The sequence below is a fragment of the Neomonachus schauinslandi genome, chromosome 13 (assembly GCF_002201575.2).
Source record: "Neomonachus schauinslandi chromosome 13, ASM220157v2, whole genome shotgun sequence".
NCBI lineage: Eukaryota > Metazoa > Chordata > Mammalia > Carnivora > Phocidae > Neomonachus > Neomonachus schauinslandi.
Genome location: NC_058415.1, coordinates 15,415,530 through 15,424,690, shown reverse-complemented (window position 1 = coordinate 15,424,690; position 9,161 = coordinate 15,415,530). Strand labels below are relative to the sequence as shown.

At 35.8% G+C, this 9,161-nt stretch overlaps 1 non-coding gene across 1 annotated transcript; it reads left to right on the top strand.

The window, feature by feature from the left end:
• Positions 1 to 348: 348 nt before the first annotated feature.
• LOC123326524 lies at positions 349 to 452 on the top strand. The gene has a single exon (XR_006541147.1). It is a non-coding gene; the product is annotated as a U6 spliceosomal RNA (small nuclear RNA).
• The last annotated feature ends 8,709 nt before the right edge of the window (positions 453 to 9,161 follow it).

Genomic DNA, 9,161 nt, shown 5'->3' with positions numbered 1-9,161 from the left:
ATAATAGGGTAATAAACAGAAGTGCTACCTATCCACTCTCTTCTGCCTAGTCCAGGCTGTATCTTTGAGTCAAATCAGAACACCAAAGGCCTCCTTTTATGATGATGATGATGATGATGAAAGGACTATCTCAAGAACATATGATTGGATTCATCATAATCCTTGTTCATCATGCAGTCTCATTATTCATCTAGGCATGGCTCACATTTTTTAGTTAGTAAGTTAATTACTTTTTATAATGTGGTAAGGACCCAAACCAACTACCCAGTAGGACCTTAATAAAAAACCTCCATATAACTTAAAAAAAAAAAAAAAGGTAAATAGAACTGTAATAAGAACTTAACTTCTATGCTCACTTCAGCAGCACATGTACTAAAATTAGAACGATACAGAGATTAGCATGGCCCCTGTGCAAGGATGACATGCCAATTCATGAAGCATTCCATATTTTTTTCTCCACAATTCTTTAGTCTTTCAATTTTAATTTTTTTCTCTTTCCTTTTCAACCAATTTCTAATTTTTTTAAAGATTTTATTTATTTATTTGAGAGAGAGAGAATGAGAGAGAGCAAGCACATGAGAGGGGGGAGGGTCAGAGGGAGAAGCAGACTCCCTGCCGAGCAGGGAGCCTGATGCGGGACTCGATCCAGGGACTCCAGGATCATGACCTGAGCCGAAGGCAGTCGCTTAACCAACTGAGCCACCCAGGCGCCCCCAATTTCTAATTTTATCAGCTCTTTTAAAAATCTTTTTCAATTTTCATTTTTACGGTTACATTCTATCCTTTCACTGTATTTAATTTCATTTTTGTATATGTGTATGTTTTTCTTTCTTTACAATTTTGAGATGTAGTTTCTTTAACAAACCAACCAAAATACACTCAGGATATAGTGTACTGCTCTGTTCACCTGTTTGTTTATATTCCTTCTTTTGTTTTTTTCCTGTCTTTTTTTATTGTCTTTTAAATTTCATATATATGGTTATATTCTATCTTACATTGTATTTAATTTTATTCTTATACATATATAAGTTTTTCTTTAAATTTTGGGATCTAGTTTTCTAATGAAAGGACCAAAATACACACAGGATCCAGTGTATTGCTCTATTCTGTTCACCTGTCTGATTATATTCTCTCTCTCTCTCTAATTTTTCTTTTGGTTTTGGGATAAATGAGGCAGAAGAGAGAAACAGTGATATAAAAGAGAAAATGGAGAATAAAGAAGCTGAGAAAAAGAGAGATAAACAACTACTGGATCATGAGGGGAGAATTCTAGATACAAGTGATACCATAAAGTGAAACAATATAGAATAATTGGGATCCCAGAAGAAGAGGAGAGAGAGAAGGGCAGAAGGTATATTGGAACAAATTATAGCAGAGAACTTCCCTAAACTGGGGAACATAACAGGCATCCAAGTCCAGGAGACACAAAGAAACTCCCTCAAAATCAATAAAAATTTATCAACACCCCGACATACAATAGTGAAACTTGCAAATCTCAGAGACAAAGAGAAAATCCTGAAGGCAGATCAGGACAAGAGGTCCATAACCTACAAGGGTAGAAACATTAGACTGGCAGCAGACCTATCCACAAAGACCTGGCAGGCCAAAGACTGGCATGATATATTCAAGGTGCTAAATGAGAAAAATATATAGCCAAGAATATTTTATCCAACTAGAATGTCATTTAAAATAGAAGGAGAGATAAAAAACCTTCCAGGAAAAACAGAAACTAAAAGAATTTGTAATCAGCAAACCAGCCCTACAAGAAATATTAAAAGGGATTCTTTAAGCTAAGAGAGGGCCTAAAAGTAACATAGACCAGAAAGGAACAGAGACAATATACAGTAACAGTCACCTTACAGGCAATACAATGGCACTACATTCACATCTTTCAATAGTTACTCTGAATGTAAAGGGGCTAAATACCCCAATCAAAAGACAGAGGGTATCAGATTGGATAAAAAAGCAAGGTCCATCGATATGCTGTCTGCAAGAGACTCATTTTAGACCCAGTCACCGCCAGATTGAAAGTGAGGGGGTGGAAAACCATTTACCATGCTAATGGACACCAAAAGAAAGCTGGGGTGGCAATCCTTATATCAGACAAATTCTATTTTAAACCAAAGACTATAATAAGAGATGAGGAAGGACACTATATCATAGTTAAAGGGTCTATCCAACAAGAAGATCTAACAATTGTAAATATCTATGCCCCTAATATGGGAGCAGCCAGTTATATAAGCCAATTAATAACAAAATTAAAGAAACACATCAATAATAATACAATAATAGTAGGGGATTTAACACCCTACTCATTGCAATGGACAGATCATCTAAGTAGAAGATCAACAAGGAAACAAGGACTTTGAATGACAGTGGACCAGATGGACTCCATAGATACATTCAGAACATTCCATCCTAAAGCAACAGAATACACATTCTTCTTGAATGCACATGGAACATTTTCCAGAATAGATCACATACTGGGTCACAAAGCAGGTCAAAACCAGTCCTAAAAGATTGGGATCATTCCCTGCATATTTTTGAACCACAATGCTTTGAAAATGGAACTCAATCACAAGAGAAAATTTGGAAAGAACTCAAATACATGGAGGCTAAAGAGCATCGTACTAAAGAATGAATGGGTCAACCAGGAAACTAAAGAATTTTAAAAATTCATGGAAACAAATGAAAATGAAAACACAACTGTTCAAGATCTTTGGATGCAGCAAAGGTAGTCCTAAGAGCATATAGCAATACACACCTTTCTCAAGAAGGAAGAAAGGCCTCAAATACACAGCCTAACCTTACACCTGAAGGAGATGGAGAAAGAACAGTAAATAAATCCTAAACTCAGCAGAAGAGAATTAATAAAGATTAGAGCAGGAATTGATGAAATAGAAACCAAAAGAACAGTAGAACAGATAATGAAGCTAGGAGCTGGTTCTTTGAGAGAATTAATATGATTGATAAACCCCTGCCCAGACTTACCAAAAAGAAAAGAGAAATGACCCAAATAATTAAAATCATGAATGAAAGAGGAGAGATCACAACCAAGACCAAAGAGATACAAACAATTATAAGAACATATTATGAGCAACTATATGCCAGCAAATTAGATAATCTGGAAGAAATGGATGCATTCCTAGAGATGTATCAACTACCAAAACTGAACCAGGAAGAAATAGAAAACCTGAACAGACCCATAACCACTAAGGAAATTGAAGCAGTCATCAAAAATCTCCCAACAAACAAGAGCCCAGGGCCAGATGGCTTCCCCAGGGGAATTCTACCAAACATTTAAAGAAGAAGTAACACCTATTCTTCTGAAGCTGTTTTATAAAATAGAAATGGAAGGAAAACTTCCAAAGTTTTTCCATGAGGCCAGCATTATCTTGATCCCAAAACCAGACAAAGACCCCATCAAAAAGAAGAATTAGAGACCAATATCCCTGATGAACATGGATGCAAAAATTCTCACCAAGATACTAGCCAATAGGATCAAACAGTACATTCAAAGGGTTATTCACCACAACCACATGGGATTTATTCCTAGGCTGCAAGGGTGGTTCCACATCTGCAAATCAGGCAATAGATACACTACATAAATAAAAGAAAGGACAAGAACCATATGATCCTATCAATAGATGCAGAAAAAACCTTTTACAAAGTGCAGCATCCTTTCTTGATTAAAACTCTTCACATTGTAGGGATAGAGGGATCATACCTCATTATCATAAAAGCCATTTATGAAAAGCTCACAGAGAATATCATTTTGAGAGTTATCAAATATCAAACTGAGAGTATTTCCCCTAAGGTGAAGAACATGGCACAGATGTCCACTATCACCACTACTATTCAATATAGTACCTGAAGTCCTAGCCTCAGCAATCAGACAACAAAAATAAATAAAAAGCATCTGAATTGGCAAAGAAGAAGTCAAACCCTCATTCTTTGCAGATGACATGATACTCTCTGTGGAAAACCCAAAAGACTTCACCCCAAAATTGCTAGAACTCATACAGGAATTCAGCAAAGTCACAGGATATAAAATCAATGCACAGAAATCACTTGCATTTCTATACATTACCAATGAGACAGAAGAGAGAGAAATTAAAGAGTTGATCCCATTTACAGTTGCACCAAAAACCATAAGATACCTAGAGGCAAGGGATCTGTACTCAGAAAACTATGGAATACTCATGAAAGAAATTGAGGAAGACACAACGAAATGGAAAAACGTTCCATGCTCATGGATTAGAAGAATAAATATTGTTAAAATGTCTGTGCTACCTAGAGCAATCTATACATTCAGTGCAATCCCTATCAAAATACCATCACCTTTTCTCAAAGAAATGGAGCAAATAATCCTAAAATTTGTATGGGACCAGAAAATACCCTGAATAGCCAGAGGAATGTTGAAAAAGAAAACCAAAGCGGCGGCATCACAATTCCTTACTTAAAGCTCTATTACATACTGTAATCAAGACAATATGGTGTACTGGCACAAAAGCAGACACATAGATCAATGGGACAAAATAGAGAACCCAGAAATGGACCCTGAACTCTATGGTCAACTAATCTTCCACAAAGAATTTGGAAAGAATGTCCAATGGAAAAAAGACAGTCTCTTTAACAAATGGTGCTGGGAAAATTGGACAGCCACATGAAGAAAAATGAAATTGGACCATTTCCTTACACCATACACAAAAATAGACTCAAAATGGATGAAAGACCTAAATGTGAGACAGGAATCCATCAAAATCCTGGAGGGGAACACAGACAGCAACCTCTTCGACCTCAGCCACAGCAACTTCTTGATAGACACATCTCCAAAGGCAAGGGAAACAAAGGCAAAAATGAACTATTGGGACTTCATCAAGATAAAAAGCTTTTGTACAGCAAAGGAAAAAGTCAACAAAACCAAAAGGCAACCGACAGAATGGGAGAACATATTTGCAAATGACATATCAGATAAAGGGCTAGTATCCAAAATCTATAAAGAACTTATCAAACTCAACACCCGAAGAACAAATAATTCAGTCAAGAAAGACATGAACAGACATTTCTCCAAAGACATACAAATGGCCAACAGACACATGAAAAAGTACTCAACAACACTCAGCATCAGAGAAATATAAATCAAAACCACAATGAGACATCACCTCACACCAGTCAGAATGGCTAAAATTAACAAGTCAGGAAATGACAGATGTTGGCGAGGATGCGAAGAAAGGGGAACCCTCCTACACTGTTGGTGGGAATGCAAGCTGGTGCAGCCACTCTAGAAAACAGTATGGAGGTTCCTCAAAAAGTTGAGAATAGAGCTACCCTATGACCCAGCAATTGCAGTACTGGGTATTTACCCCAAAAATACAAATGTAGTGATCTGAAGGGGCATTTGCACCCCAGTGTTTATAGCAGCAATGTCCACAATAGCCAAACTATGGAAGGAGCCCAGATGTCCATTGACAGATGAATGGATAAAGAAGAAGTGGTATATATATATATACAGTGGAATACTACTCAGCCATCAAAAAACCCCAAATTTTGCCATTTGCAACGGTGTGGATGGAATTAGAGGGTATCATGCTAAGCAAAATAAGTCAATCAGAGAAAGACAATTAGCATATGATCTCACTTATATGTGGAATTTAAGAAACAAAGTAGAGGATTATAGGGGAAGAGAGGAAAAAATAAAACAAGATGAAACCAGAGAGGGAGACAAACCATAAGAGACTCTTAATCATAGGAAACAAACTGAGGGTTGCTGGAGGGGAGAGGGGTGAGGGGATGGGGTAACTGGGTAATGGATATTAAGCAGGGGAAAAGAAAGTGAATTTTTTTTTTTAAGATTTTATTTATTTATTTGACAGAGAGAGACACACAGCGAGAGAGGGAACACAAGCAGGGGAGTCGGAGAGGGAGAAGCAGGTTTCCCTCGGAGCAGAGAGTCTGATGTGGGGTTTAATCCCAGGATCCTGGGATCATGACCTGAGCCAAAGGCAGACACTTAAGGACTGAGCAACCCAGGCGCCCCAAGAAAGTGAATTTTACTCTATGTAAATTGTACCCTAATAAACCTGACTAAAAAAAAAAGAAAAAAAAAACCTTATTTTATATTTAAATTTTTTTTATATTTAAAAATTGAGGTATAGGGTGCCTGGGTGGCTCAGTTGGTTAAGCGACTGCCTTCGGCTCAGGTCATGATCCTGGAGTCCCGGGATCGAGTCCCACATCGGGCTCCCTGCTCGGCAGGGGGTCTGCTTCTCCCTCTGACCCTCTTCCCTCTCATGCTCTCTGTCTCTCATTCTCTCTCTCTCAAATAAATAAATAAAATCTTTAAAAAAAAATTGAGGTATAATATACTTAGAGTGAAATACATATATCTTAAATATAAATTCTGGTAAGTTGAGCTTGATAAGTGTAGAAATATGTATATAGTGGTGAAATCCACATCCTCAAGGCACAGGATATTTTCAAAACAAAAAGTTCCCTTGTATTCTTTCCCAACAAATGCCACCCCCCACCAAAGTCACCGTTGAACTGAATTCTATCATAATCACTTACCTTTGATTATATCTAAAATTTCATAAAATATATACTCTGTGTACAGCTTCTTTCACTCAGCTTAATGCTTTTAAGATTTGCTCATATTGTTTTGTGTATCAGTAGTTCATTCCTTCATGTTGCATGGAACATACCATAGTTTATCCACTCTCTTATAAATAGATTTTTTAGTTATTTCCAATTTTTAGCTATTATTTACAAAACTGCAATAAATATTCTTATGTAAGTCTTCTGTGAACAAAAATGTTGTCTTGAATAAATTACCTAGTTGTGTAATTGCTAACTCATAGGATAGATAATTTATTTTTTGTTGAGATATAATTGCAATACAACATTGTGTTAGTTTTAGGTGTACAACATAATGATTTGATATATGCATATATTATGAAATAATTACCACAATAATTTAAAATCTGTCACCACACATAGTTACAATTTTTTGTCTTGTGGTGAGAACCTTTGAGATTTACTCTCTTAGCAACTTTCAAATATACAATACAATACAATACAAATATACAATAAACAAATATTGTTACTAAGAGCCACCAAAAGCACCCCCAGGACTTACTTATAAACTGGAAGTTCATATCCTTTGACCACCTTCATTCATTTTGCCCATCTGCCTCCCCCAACTCTGGCAACCACCAATCTGTTCTCTGCATCTATGAGTTTGTTTTTTGCTTTTGTTTTTGTTTTTTAGATTCCACATGTAAGTGAGACTGTACAGTATTTGTTTTTGTCTGATTTATTTCACTTAGCCTAATACCCTCAAGATCCATCCCTGTTGTCGCAAATGGCAGGATGTTCTTCCTTTTTTCATGGCTGATTAATATTCCATTGTGTGTATTTGTATATTGGTGGGGGGAGGGTGAGTGCCTGGGTGTGGATAGGAACGTTTTCTTTCTTTATTCATTTGTCAATGGACACTTAGTTTGTTTCATGCCTTGGCTATTGCAAATAATGTTTCAGTGAACATGGGAGTACAGAAATCTTCTGGAGATAGTGATTTTGTTTCCTTCAGATAAATACTCAGAACTAAAATTGCAAGGTCATATGGTAATTCTATTTTAAAATTTTTAAGGACGCTTCATGGTGTTTTCCACAGTGGCTGCACCAATTTACAATCCCACCAACAATGCACAAGAGTTCCTTTTTCTCCACATCCTTGCCAATACTTGCTATTTCTTGTCTTTTTGATACTAGCCATTTTAACAAGTGTGAGATGATATCTCATTGTGATTTTGCTTCACATTTCCCTGATGATTAGTGATGTTGAGTACCCCTTTATGTACTTGTTGACCATCTGTATGTCTTCTTTGGAAAAATCTCTATTCACATTCTCTGTCCATTTTTTAATTGGACTTTTTTTCTCTTGAGTTACATGAGTTACTTATTTAAAAATTTATATATATATACACACACACATATATCTTCACTATCTGTGGAAAGATACTTATGCTGCTTCTACCTCTTGGCTTATTATGAATAGTGCTACTGTGAACATAGGTATGCAAATATCTCTTCAAGATCTTGATTTTAGTTCTTTAGGATACATACTTAGGAGTGGAATTGCTGAATTATACAGTAGTTGTATTTTTAATTTTTGAGAAACTGTCATACAGTTTTCCACAGTGGTGATATCATTTTACGATCCCACCAACAGTGCACAAGAGTTCTAATTTATCCACATTCTAACCAACACGGTATTTTCTGATTTTTGGTTGGTTTTTTGTATCAGTCATCCTAATGGGTGTAAGGTGAGAGGTTTATCAATTTTATTGATCTTTTCAAAGAACCAGTTCTTTATTTATTTTCACTTTTATTGATTTCTTCTCTTACCTCTATTATTTTCTTTATTCTGCTTGTTTTAGGGTTATTTTGCTCTTCTTTTCTAGGTTCCTGTGATAAGAACATCGGTTTTCTTGATTTGAAACTTTTCATCTTCCCTAATGTGTGCATTTAGTGCTGTAAATTTGCCTTTTAGCACTACTTTACTTGTGTCCGACGAATTTTGATGTGTTGTTTTCATTTTTATTCAGTTCAATTCTTTTTTTTTTTTCCCTTTCAGACTTTCTATTTGACTCATGTATTCTTTAGAAGTGTGTTGTTTAGTTTCCAGCTGTTTGGAGATCTTTCTGTTACCCTTTATTACTGATTTCTACTTTGATTCTATTGTATCAGAGAATATACTCTGTACGAATGCAGTGCTTTTAAACTTGTTGAGATTTGTTTTACAGAATATGGTCTGTCTTAGTATAGATACGACACTTGAAAAGAATGTGTAGTCTTTGTTGTTTGGTGGTGTGTTCTGTAACAAATAGAAATTATGTGATTTCTCTTCTTTAATGTGTTAATGTGTGAATTACATGGATTGATTTCCATATATTAAACCAACTTTTCATTGCTGGGATAAAACCCACTTGGTTATGATAATTTAATGTCTTTATATCTTGCTAGATTCAATTTGATACTATTTATTTGGACTTTATGTCTATGCTTACAATGGGTATTTGTTTATAATTTCCTTCATATATAATGCCCTTAGCTAGATTTAGGATCAGAGTTACGTTGGCCTCATGAAATAACTTGAG